Below are 13,016 nucleotides of genomic sequence, written 5' to 3' on the forward strand. Positions count from 1 at the left end.
ATCATTTTTTGTATTAATTATTTAATTATTTTCAATGTGTCTTATCCTTAATAAATAATACTTTTCGCCGTTTTTAAAGGGTCGTGTCAAACTTTTAAAACGTTTTTCAAACACACCTAAAGATGTATTTTTTATGGTATGATATACTTTACATATTGTAATGATTGAAAAAAAAATATAATGCCCACAATTAATTAAACGATATTTTGATCCATGATGATGTATTGTCACATGAACATTGCACATGTTCATATGAATTTGATTTATATTTACATTGCTATAAATGTATATAATATAAAATTCACAATACTTACTGCTCTTAAAACTTGAGGGTACATGAAAATGCTAAAAACCTTTAGCTGTTATTTTAATTTCAATTTGCTATTTCCTCTAAATTTACATGCTCACAAAAATGTAGACATGAGAGGGCAGCTCTCGCAAGATTCCATTCCTAGCTATATGTCAATTTTTTAAAAGAAAATTTTATTGCAAGAAAAAGCACCCCCTCTAGATATCCCTCCATTAATTGGGGCTACATATACGTGTTTATTCTGGTTTATGTTGTATATCAATAATGGTCTGTAGTGCGATCAATTAAAGTTTAATATAGTACTTGTACCACATCAAGCACAAAATTAACGAATTACTGTGTTTTAATCCAGGAGAACGGGAATAGTCTTATTATGATGTTCTTCCTTAAAACCAAATATGTTACAGATGTTTTGGCTTCAATTATGATATATGTGAGTTACTAAAAAATATTTTAAAGTGATCAAACGTAGTAAAAATTTTCTGATTCGTTGTGTCAAATAGTAAACAAAGTATGAAAAAACTATTGCAAAAGACTTTCATCGTAAACGACACAGCAGTATTTACTACTAAAAACAATCTGGCCCAGCCTCACAAATCTGAAATTGTAATTCCAAGTAGCAAAGCTGGGTATCGATTTAAAACCTCGAAAAGCAGTGTGTTTAAAGACGTTTAGACTTAGACTTAAATTTTACATGAACTAGACTTTGACCCCTGTGTGCAAGGGTTGACATTGCATATAATATCGGAAATATACGAAATCGATACCTCGACACACCGTATTGTTGACATTTACATAACCAAGCTTAAGCCTACAATAATGCAATAAAATTTACACGTATTTGTAATATCTTTTCTTAGTTTATCCATGCAAATGTGATATTATGGAAACATAAACTAAAGAGTCTCTCGTGATTTAGCGGAAAGTAATGGACATCGCAAGATTGTAGTATGGTTGATTATTAATCAGCGAAGCTTGATTGAGAAAAAAATTAAAGAAATTGGTAACCTTCAAGTACCAATGATTTAAAATGTATAAAACAAAAGACAGTATTCTTCCGATTTCTCGGTATTAAAGCCCAAAAAGTCTATTATTTTAATATAGTAGTATAGATAAAGTTTCACTTAACAACGTTCTACATGAATAAAGTTTCATTTAACAATGTGTATAAAAAAAACTAATATATATATGTCCGTTTATTTGTAACCTGATGCTAATGACTGGTATCACTTTGATGTCAGCTGGAGACAGACACACTGTATTGATCTGATAGCCACCAGTAACGAGGTGTTTGATTAATTCCTCAATTTAATATACGCTCTCGTATCATTTCTCAAATAGTACGTTAAAAAATATGCAGTTTCGACATTTTAAAGTGAAATTATCAATTATTTTTTTTATCTTAATCTAAAATTAACTTATAAATCTAATTAACATACGTCTTCTTAATCAAGTTAACAGATGCTTGATAACATATATTTTTGTTGTCAAATTGAACTTTTGAATTTTATTTAAAGCATCATTTTGAAGTCTAAACCCAAAACTCCTTTGACTGTTACCCCGGCTTTTATTTTTGGACGTTTGCAAACATCAATTTATAAAGGGGGAGCTGAGGGGAAGGTGGGTCGTACTAATCTCGGATTATTTGTACCTTAGTTCCTGCATGGGGCCAACAAACTTTTGGTAAAAAGAGACCCGCAGACTGTGGTCACTTTATAATTGTACACGAGAATGATGTGAGATTAAAATGTTTAATACCACTGCACTTTCGTGTTTGAAGTTGCACTTAATTAATCATCTTCAGAGCTTTCCAAGCATAGTGAAGGAAATGTATTTCATCTACAAGTTACAAAATCACAATTTAAAAGGAGGACATTTTTACATAATGACAATGCATTTAATTCTTCTCAAAACTTTGGGAAAGTACAGAAAGCAAATATCAAAAATTGTATACTATTTTTACTATGTGGTCATATTGGCCCTTCCAAACGCCTGAACTGCGAAATTGTAAAATTTACGAACTCTCTTTCATGTTGTGAGTTTTGAGTTCCATATTAGATGTTCCATCGTGCCCTTGGCTAAATAAATAATTGATCTCTTGATTTTGTAGTAAAATTATTGTTCTTATTACAGTGCACTTTAAGACTGTTCTAACCCGTTATAAATTAAAAAAGATGTTTCTAATAATTAAAAGTTTAATCATATCAATAATCATCTCCAGGCGTTCGTTTTTACAATCATTAATCATTAATTGTTTCATTAGGAACGGTACAATGACTTACAAATATATTGGAAAATGGCACATTGTATTTGATATTGAACTCATTCAAGGGTAAGCGCCAAAAAGAAAAAAAATAAAGATAACTAGAGACATTTGCTAAATGACATTTCGATAAAATACTTTTCACTTTAACTTAGGTCTGTTACCTTCAGAACACAACATCATAAGTTTTTAAATCTTATTGAGTTTTAAGATACGGTGTATGTGACAAAGGCATTTATTTAAAAAGGACACGTTTTCAAATAAATCAACCAGTACTCGGTTATCGCTCGACTAAAGACCCCAATTAATCGGCTTAACCAACCGAGTAGAACTGATATCCCCAATTTATACCCATCCAGTAATAAAATTAAAAAATTACACTATGTCACAGGGTTCATGAATTTCACGATTTAGGCACAGATGCTAGAGTACAGGACCCCCCCCCCCCTTCCCACACACAAGTATAGACCAATTTCTTTCTCATTCAATTTATGATAAATTTCTAGAATAATTCATACACTCATTTTGAAAAATAATCTTTTATAGTAGATCGATTTTTCCCTTCACTTAACATCAGCATATTGTAATACATTTACTGGGTAATACGGAATTTTTTTCACCGACAAATTGCCTTAATTTGAATTGATCAATCTAAAATCAACGGAAGAAAGGGCATATACGCCAAACTATCGCAAAAAAGAAAATATCACAAATTTCGCGAAATAATTCACTGTATGCTTGACAAAGACTAAGACTTAGCATTCCGTTTTTATCGTAATCAATAATAATCAGTGGAAAGGTGGAAACACGAAAGACATGCCTTAATTAATAAAATGATAGTTTGACAATGGGCAACAAAAAGAAATAGCAATCGTGTCTACTACTTGTTTAACTTCAAACCATAACTATCATGATCTTCGGACAATGGAAAAAAAAATTAGTAACGACGCGATTGCTTAACTTCGGGAATGTAGTTCCTGTCCTCAAACACCTGTTTTTTAGGTAAAGGGCTTCATGGCATGGACATAATAACCATGCCAACTGATGTCGAAGTAGAAAAAAAGATTTTTTTTAAAGATTTGATATATTTTACTCCGCCTTAGTTCTGAATCCCTTAAACACAATGAACACATGAACACAATACAGCCAAAAGTCTTAATGGTCATCATAATTATGCCTTTAGTTTTTCTCCAATATTAACGGGAGTAGATAAAAATATTTTCTAAGATTTCATACATTTACACTTTATCAGCATATTGGCCACCACGTATGGCATTTAACCCTGACCCAGGGGCCACGAATTTCATAATTTCGGTAGATGGTTCAATAAACACAACCATGCAATTAGTTATTATCAAACTTATATAGGATAGTTTTTCTACGATTGTTAACCTTTTCACTATACGGCCATATTTGCTCCGCCCTAAGGTCAGAACCCTGACCAAGGATCCATTATCACGGTTTTGATTGAGGGTTTCATGGACATTAATATACACATGCATTTAGTTTTTCTCATGCCGGGAGTAGAAAAAGAAGATATCATTTTTAATTTGGCATATATTTGCAGTAAAGGCCTCACTTATAAATAAGGCTCTAGGGAAAGTAAGTTAATAAATTTCACAATTTATAGTAATCCAATATTAGAATCTTCACACCAAAAAATAGCAAAAAAAAAAGTGGCTGTGAAGGTTTTCGGAAGCTACAAATTGTTAACGGATGATAAACGACGCATAATGGTTGACGAAGAACAATGGCAATAGGTCACGCAAATGGCTCAGGTGATCAGAAAATCAAACAGTGCAAAAAAAAATGTTTGGGTATTTTTGTACTTTGACGTCGCGTCGATTTCTTTTATTAATTTAATTTTTTTTTTCATTGCGAACTTGTTTGGCAAATCTTTTGTTTTTATTTCAGCTGATTGTTTGCTAATGTGCAGTATGCAGTTTTAATTAAAAAACAAACAAAACAAAACAATACAAAAAAAAAAAACCCAGAAAAAAAACAAAACCAATAACAAAATTTACGTAATAGTACGTTTAAAAGTACGTAATAGACGTTTAATCTATTTGCAAAAGAAAAATTGATTGACATTATATTCAATAATAGAAGTGCAATGCAAGTGAGATCAGACTATAGGCATTGAAACATAAAGATACTTTACTCTTTTTTTTTTTACTTATTTTGACCCTTGCTATTGTACAGTCATGTACATTGTAGTTAATATACAAAAAGTATAAAACAAGGTTATTTTCATGTTCGAAACTGCGCATATTTTGTCGGATTAAGTTTAAAAATGCTTTGTTAATAACCGTTTGAATCGTTCTAATTTTTTTTTTTATATGTAACACTAGATGTGCTATTTTAAAGTAACATTTATGATTCGGTCAGCATTTTGCTTCCCGCACAGTACAGCTAAATATCGCATTATCCTTATATAAGTATATGATGACCAGCTGTGACATAAAAGTACAACGAATATAACGACCGACATTAAATTAATTGAAGCTTTGTAAAATAGGACAGACACGCTTAAGCCAGATTTGTATGTATTGAACTATTTTTTTGATATTTTTTGTGTTTTAACTTTTTAGGCCATGCTTTTCGTAATTAATCTCTCTCTCTCTCTCTCTCTCTCTCTCTCTCTCTCTCTCTCTCTCTCTCTCTCTCTCTCTCTCTCTGATATCGGGCATGATTCTTGATAACTTTTTTTCTTATTCTGAAGCGTTTTCTTAATTATTTATTGTAAATATAGTCTTAAGCAAAACCTTATTATTGAAATGTCACAAAATACCTTTTGAAAATAATTATTGATATTTTTGGTGGAAATTTCACAAATATATTCAAAAATAATATTTCTGACTAATCACATTTTTTAAATTAAATGCATTTCATTTTAGTGCTTTGATACCATTTATTCATGAGAACTGACTTTTGACTGAAAAATTTATTAACTGGATTTTTAAATCAGAGCAGATTTTGTTTCATACCTATTGGTTTGAATTAACTAATTGACTAGGACATGACTTAAAAGAAAGTGAAATGGAACCTAGTTTCTTTAATTTTTTTTTTCAGCTGCTGCGAACTGATTATGAAATATTAATGATTTACTTTTTTGATCCTAATGAAAGAGTAATTGAAAATTCAGAGAGAGAGAGAGAGAGAGAGAGAGAGAGAGAGAGAGAGAGAGAGAGAGAGAGAACATAACTTGAATTTAATGCTGTTTGAAGTGTTTAATTTTAAAACTTTATGTGAAATATTCACAGCTGATTTTAATTTTTGTAAAGCTTGTTGCTCTATGTAGTTATCCAATTTGATTAATGTATTTTTTTTTCTTTATTTTAGATCGAACTGAAAGGGGCAAACGTTTGAAAAAATGAACACGTTTATCTTCACTGCGACGTTCATTTTACTTTCAACCGTTGTCAATCAAGGTGTTGTAAAATTTTTATCTCTTGTTTCTCCTGTCATTGTCTTTCTTTAACTTGTTTCTTTGTGGAAAGTGTTTTTTTTTTATTAATTTTTTTTTACTTTTACAGCATAAACATTTGCAAAATAATATTATCATTTTAGGAATATCCAATCCTGCTATAGGTTTCAGCGCGATTTTATCCCAGAATACTTATCTGGAAAACGACCATGCAATAGTATATGACAATGTCGTTACAAATGTTAGAAACGGCTATAATAGATGGTCAGGGCACTTTGCTGCTCCAAGAAAAGGGCTATATGTCTTTACCTGCTCAGTAAGAGCCAACAGCAAAGTCGGGATAACTGTTGTAATTGTACACAATGGCCGTCCGGTTCTGAGGATCGCTTCATCTGTTTATTCACCAGAAACTGGTTCAGGATCGGTGACATTGATTTTGAAGAAAGGAGATAATGTATGGGTTAAACGCCTCGGTCATGGAAGACATATAGAAAAACATTACAACTACTTTTCTGGATACCTTATTTCTGCGGAAATATGAATACTTCAATGTCTTGGTCTGTGTTTTCGTCTAATAAACAGAACACACAATGTTGCTCGTTTTTGAGTGTTTTATTTTTTCACCCTAGAATCTAAACAATAATTAAAATAGGACTGGCCAGTCTCGTATCAGACCGCTCAAGAACTCTAGCTTCAAAATTTATTTTGTAAGGATAAGAAATTTTGGCGACTGCATTTGAACGCCAGCAATGGTTAATGCGACGCTAGGTTTCTAAATGACATTACCAGTTATTGGTACTCTAAATTTGTCTTTATAAGAAGCTCTCTATCTCAAAGATATCAATACTGTCTAATACGGCATCAACCATTCAGCCCTATGTAGTGACCTTTACAACATTTAGATTATTGAGAATAAATAAAATATAAATAAAAATAATAAAAATAAATAAATACATGACAACATTTTTATATATTCTCAATAATCTAAATTTTGTAAAGGACAGTAGTATAAGCAGAGTTAAAGAACAAAATCTTTGGTATGAACTTTATGAATAACAATCTCCATCTTAATGATGTTTGAGGGAAGAGTAATTATACATAAAAGAGGTTGTACAATTCCCATTTATTTTCCTTGTCAAAATTATCTGGTTATGTATACATGTACCTATGCGAAAAATACGGTTATTCCTCATTGGTTCAAGGACGAATTTTATTTTATTTTTTATTTCAAATTAGATATTTCATATATTAATTGTTTACATAAATTGTTAAATGAAGGTTATTAATTCTTACGAACAATTTCCAACAAAATCTAATGGCAATATTGCGAAGTAGAGCGATATAACTTTAACTGAAGCAAATTCACGGAATAAGACACAAAAAAACAACAACAACAACAACAACAAAAATAATAATATAAAAAAGGAAAAATCGCATGGGCCACATCGCTTATTAGAGCGACAATAGCGATAATAATATCATCCTAATGGAGGAGTCTTAAACAAATAGCTGAACAGTGTAGAAGTTTATAGCCTGAATTAAAAGATTTTAATTTTTCTCCAGACGTTCTTATGTAACAAAAACATAAAACTCATCTTGTAATATGATGTTGTCATATTCAAATCAAATATTGAGAATTGCCGGTTCAAACAATTGAGAATCAACAACATGTTAAGATGATTGCATATAGGTTAATATATCTTATTTTAACATTTTAAGTTTCGAGAAATGAAAATAAAAATATCTTATGCAAAATGGACCCCGGAGGTGGTCACACTCTACCCCTGAACATCATAATTATGACAAACGTGAATTTTCACTATTGGAGGATGCTTGCACTAAAGTTACATCGAGCTATCTATATGTTGCTTCAAAAGTTGAAACCAAATTAGAAAAAAAGGTTGTTCCGTTGCATTTGTGGTTTGAACCCCTTCACCTCTAGGTATTAGAACTCCGTGTAGCCACTAAGCCAAACAGTTCGTTGAAGTTATTGGTGTACTATTAACACTTTAAGACTAATTAAATTTCTCTATAAAAAATGCAGATTTAACAAATAAAAAAAATTCCAGATAATAAAGAGTTATCGAACATTACTGAGGATCGGGCAAGCTACCATCTGAGAGGATCAGAACGACCTGGGCGGAGGTGGAGCTCGAATAAAGTGGATTTCCATGTGCTTTATGTATATATATATTCTCCACTTTGAGCAAGTACAATAAATGTATATGTCAATTTGAGAGGTATTGCAACGTTTGTCCTTATATATGTATATAAATGCAAATTTAGCTAACTGTTTTTCCGGTAAAAAATAATTCATATATTTGCCTGAATTATCTTTAAGTTATTGATTTCTAAAATTTTACATCATTGATTTTACTTTTGGGGTTATTTTCTGAATGTATAAACATTTCTGACAAGTATGATATAATGCTCTGGATGTAAGTTAAAGATTGAACCTTTTAAATATTTCATTGCATGTATAATCTTTAATGACTGAAAACAGCGTTTTGTTAGTGCAAAAAGGTCAAAATATTTATAAGGCCATGAAATAGGGAACCTTTTCTCTATACTAGTAATTGATTAAATTTTCTTTTTTTAGGCCATGGTCCATTCAAAAAAAAAAGAAAAAAAAGATTATTTACCTGTAAGAAGCATTTTCAGTGCAGAAGGTCATGGTATGTGCACCGTATTGCATGGAACAATTAGGAAACCGTGTATGTAAAAATTTTAAAAAGAATGTATGATTCTGTGATGAAAAGTCTTAAAGTGTTTAATCTAATGTATTTTTTGAAAGTCTTTACACCCAGGGTTACCAAAATTCAAAACAATAATCGACAGTCTATCTGTTTTTCTCGGCACTTCGGTGCACACAATATGACCATCTGAACTTAAAATGCTACTTACAGGTAAATCGCTATTTTCCTCCAAGACATTTAAGTATTCATATTACTGCAGAAATTGGGTATGCAGAAAAATAGCTGTAATATTGTATATGTCTTCCATTACCCAGGCTTTTTAGGGTAGCATTTTTCGGATTTGCCTGCATTTGATCTGCACTTTGCTTACAGCACAGCACAGCAGCATACTATCGCGTCGTTTTCATAACTACAGTCAGGTATATTATTACAAGCTGTTACACATAAATACAACTCATATAACAGCGTAATTAAACTTAAAGCTTCGTAAAATACAACAGTCACGCTTGCCCCGCAAATGTATGTATTGAAACATCTTTGGGTCTTGCATTTTATAGAAAAAATACTATTTCCGGACTCTCTTTCTTTCTCTTGTAGCATTTAATAAGCAGAATGGTTTTGATATTCTTTTAGTCGGAAGGACTTTTGTTATTCATTTTTGTGTTCTAGTGCAAACGTTTTTAAAGGAGCATCACAAAAATATTTGGTAAGAACATTTGATTATTTTATCAGCTAGAAGAAAGCGTTGTCATTTCGGTAACCTTTATCAGAAAAGAGTTCACTGAGGTGAAAAATACCAAAACACTTTCGACTCTTCAATCTCATTTATAAAATATAATGACTTGTTTTTGTTCTTTATAACTATTCTTTTTTATTTTTTTAGAATTAATTTTTAACTTTGTATAATATTGCTGTAAATGCAATTTTTAATCAGAACAGATTTGGTTTTGTAATATATATATTATGGGATCATACAATTACCTTATTTTTGTCTGCATCGAACCGATAATGAAATTTCATATTCATTTTACCCACTGTAAACTAGATCTTGATAAATAGAAAAAAAGACGTAAATATAGGATATAATAATGTTTCACTAAAATTCGAGTGCTAGTCGTCGACTGATAAGTGAGATGCAGAACTCATAACTCTTTGTTTTTTTAAAGAAGACTTGTCTCATGTTTTTATTACATTGACTCTTATACCTTATACTTTTTCAACTTTTTTTTCTCGCTCTGCTAAAGTGTTTTGCATATAAAAAAAGTCTAGCGTTTGTCACATTTATTTTAGGCTAAACGTGGAATATTATGTTTTTGAAATTACTAAAGCATTAAAATTGGTTTAACATTTGAGCAAAATCATGTCCATGCTCACTTGTGAATTACAAAACTTTGTTGCTATAAAATATACACAAGATAGGCTTATATTATCTTTAATATCAAGAAAAATAAAAAACAGTTAATATTTGTCAAGTTTGTTGGCAATTTATTGTAGTTAACCAAGGTGAATGTAATTGCCTTTTTTTAAACTTCAGATTGTATTTAAAAATTCAAGAATAATGAACAACAGGATCATCACTGCAACGTTTTTGTTACTATTACCATTCGTCAATCGAGGTGTTGCAAATTTCTCTTGTTTGCCTCTGTCTTTCTCCAAATCCCATCTCTACAAATCACATATCTTGTTTTTACGATAAAGTCATTCAACATAACAATGAATTTATTTTAGGGTTATCCACTCCCGCAATAGGCTTTAGCGCGGTTTTAAACCACAATGCGTATCTGGGAAACAACCAAGCAGTAATATATGGGAATGTCCTTACAAACGTTGGAAATGGCTACAACAAATGGTCAGGACATTTTGTTGTACCAAGAAAAGGGCTATATGTTTTTAGCTGCACGGTACGAGCCATTACTAGCGACGGTATAACTGTTGGAATTGTACATAATGGACGTCCGGTTCTGCGCATTTCCTCTGCTGTCTATTCACCATGGCCAGAAACAGCTTCAGGAACGGTGACTTTAGCATTGAATAAAGGCGATAACGTGTGGGTTAGACGTCTTGGTCATGGTCGAAAGTTAGGAGAACATCACAACTTCTTTTCTGGAATCCTAATTTCTGCTGAAATATAAAGATTTTCTCGTATTGTTCTTTGATTTGTAATCAATAAACAGAGCAAGATTCGATTGATCGCTCCTGTTGTTATCAAACACCTCACGGTTCAGTGGTCATTCACAAACGCGATATAAAATACTCTGTCCTAAAATATCCTCGATTCACATTTTTCAAAATTATTAAAGACAACAACTGAACAACAACTGGCGTTTTTGGTCATGGCTTATTTATTGAAATTGAACATGCATTTTAACAACCGACCTGTCACCCAATTGGTGAGCAAGTATATTGTTGTACCATAAATCAATCAACCAATCAATCATCACATCCATGTTTCAATCAATAAATATAAATCAATCACATCAACAATAGTATTGTTCAATCAATCAATCAATCAAATTGTTTGATCAATCAATATAAATCAATTACTATAGCAATAGGATCAATTAATCAATTAATCCATATCAATCATCATTTTTCAAATGATGAAATGAGTCAATAAATAACCAATGGATTAAATAGTAGATAAATAGCGCTTTGCTTAAAGCGGGTTAATGGCTAGGCTAGGTAGACACTGGGCACAGTCGACCACCTACTCCCAAGCTTTGAGCAGGCCCTTGGAACAGTTGCCTACATCAAAGACCTGAGAAACCTTGCCATGTTGCAAATTCCGCTAAACAAACAGCTTAGCTAGTAAGGTGTTTGTCCGCCAGACGATTTGCAACCAGAAACCCTTTGAAGGGGCAAGCAGAGGGATGAGGGCAAGTTTAAGGGTAAGCCATGACCAGCAATTAAGAATGGGGGGGGATACAGGGGCAACTGTGAGCATGGGCCAGATATAGGTTTTAAATATTTAAATCAGAAACCAATGAACGTTATAATAACAACCTGCAGTTGGGATATTAACTTATTGTAAGCAAAACGTTTAAAATTGGAAAATAGATAATGACAAAATTTTGTGTAAGTTTTCAATCCATGAAGCAACAAAGGTTAAATGGATGCAATATCAACAAGGCATTGTATAGCAAGTCAACTAGAAGACTATTGAATGTAAATGATTAGATTATATCTACAAGTTGGCCCAATCCAATACCAATTGTTATTCAGTGTATTAAAGCTCAAAGGCAGAAAGACACTTTGTAATGTATTTATCACATGTTTAAGATAAGGGTCGATTATAAATATGCATAAATCAGGACTTATAAGTGCGCTTGTGATAGGATTGTAGCTAGTATGGTTAGTACATCCATAATTTGCAATAACGGTTGATTCTTAGCTTTAAGGTCAGACAACACGTTCCTCGATTTTATATAACTTTATCCAGGAGTTTGTAAATGGTTTACCACTGCTTTGATAAGCTTTCTTGCAAAATATTAGGGTACCTTACCAGGCATTTCTGCGAAATACTAGAGTATGCAGTTCCCTAAATAATCTTCTTAAAAATACACTTGAGTTGCTGATATAAAAATTTAAAAATTACAGCAAGGCGAAATTCTCTATATTTGAGTTTTATCTCGGCCGGGGCCGGGCTTTGAACTCACGACCTCTAGAACCTACGCTCCTGGCAGAGAGCGGCTACGGCTCTATCCGCTCGGGCATCTAGGCATATATTCACTATTAATGGAATCTTAATCATTTTGAAAATAATTATAATCAAAGTACTGAAGTCCTGACGGGAGTTGATTTTATCGATTATCATTTATTTTAAAATTGATTTATCTTGCATGGCAATTAGTTTCTAGTTTGTATTTGAATTACGTTCTTTTTTATAATTTGACTTTTTAGACTTTTCCGACAAGAATTTCGAGAAACCCCATATGAATCAGGTTGTGTAATATTTAAAGATAGATTTCAACTACTAGTATGCACTTATTTAGTTATCGAAACAATTCTAAAAATTGTTTGGATCCAAGCACTATTGATATCGAACTCTAGTCTGGTTTCATTAGACGCTCGGCTGTCTCTGTTAATATCCGACAAGCAACAGAGCCCCCTCTCTGCTTTTCGGAGATTTACGGAGACAGCTGAGCGTCTGGTTGAACGAGACTTGAACGAGACTTTATTATATGTAACTCTGGCGTAGGAATACATGAGACTACAAAAATATCTCAATTGTTGGTAGTATATAAAATTTGACTATTTTCAAAGTGTTTATTGATAAGTTTCCTTGAAAAACAATGCTTCAGCATACATTACATTGAATTT

The 13,016-nt window shown here is 32.0% G+C and overlaps 1 long non-coding RNA gene across 1 annotated transcript; it reads left to right on the forward strand.

The window, feature by feature from the left end:
- The first annotated feature begins 4,967 nt into the window (after positions 1 to 4,967).
- Positions 4,968 to 6,509, forward strand: LOC128159559 (uncharacterized). Its single transcript, XR_008240158.1, has 3 exons — positions 4,968 to 5,115; positions 5,916 to 6,004; positions 6,144 to 6,509. It is a non-coding gene; the product is annotated as an uncharacterized LOC128159559 (long non-coding RNA).
- The last annotated feature ends 6,507 nt before the right edge of the window (positions 6,510 to 13,016 follow it).

This window comes from Crassostrea angulata, chromosome 8 (genome assembly GCF_025612915.1).
Source record: "Crassostrea angulata isolate pt1a10 chromosome 8, ASM2561291v2, whole genome shotgun sequence".
Taxonomy (NCBI): Eukaryota; Metazoa; Mollusca; class Bivalvia; order Ostreida; family Ostreidae; genus Magallana; species Magallana angulata.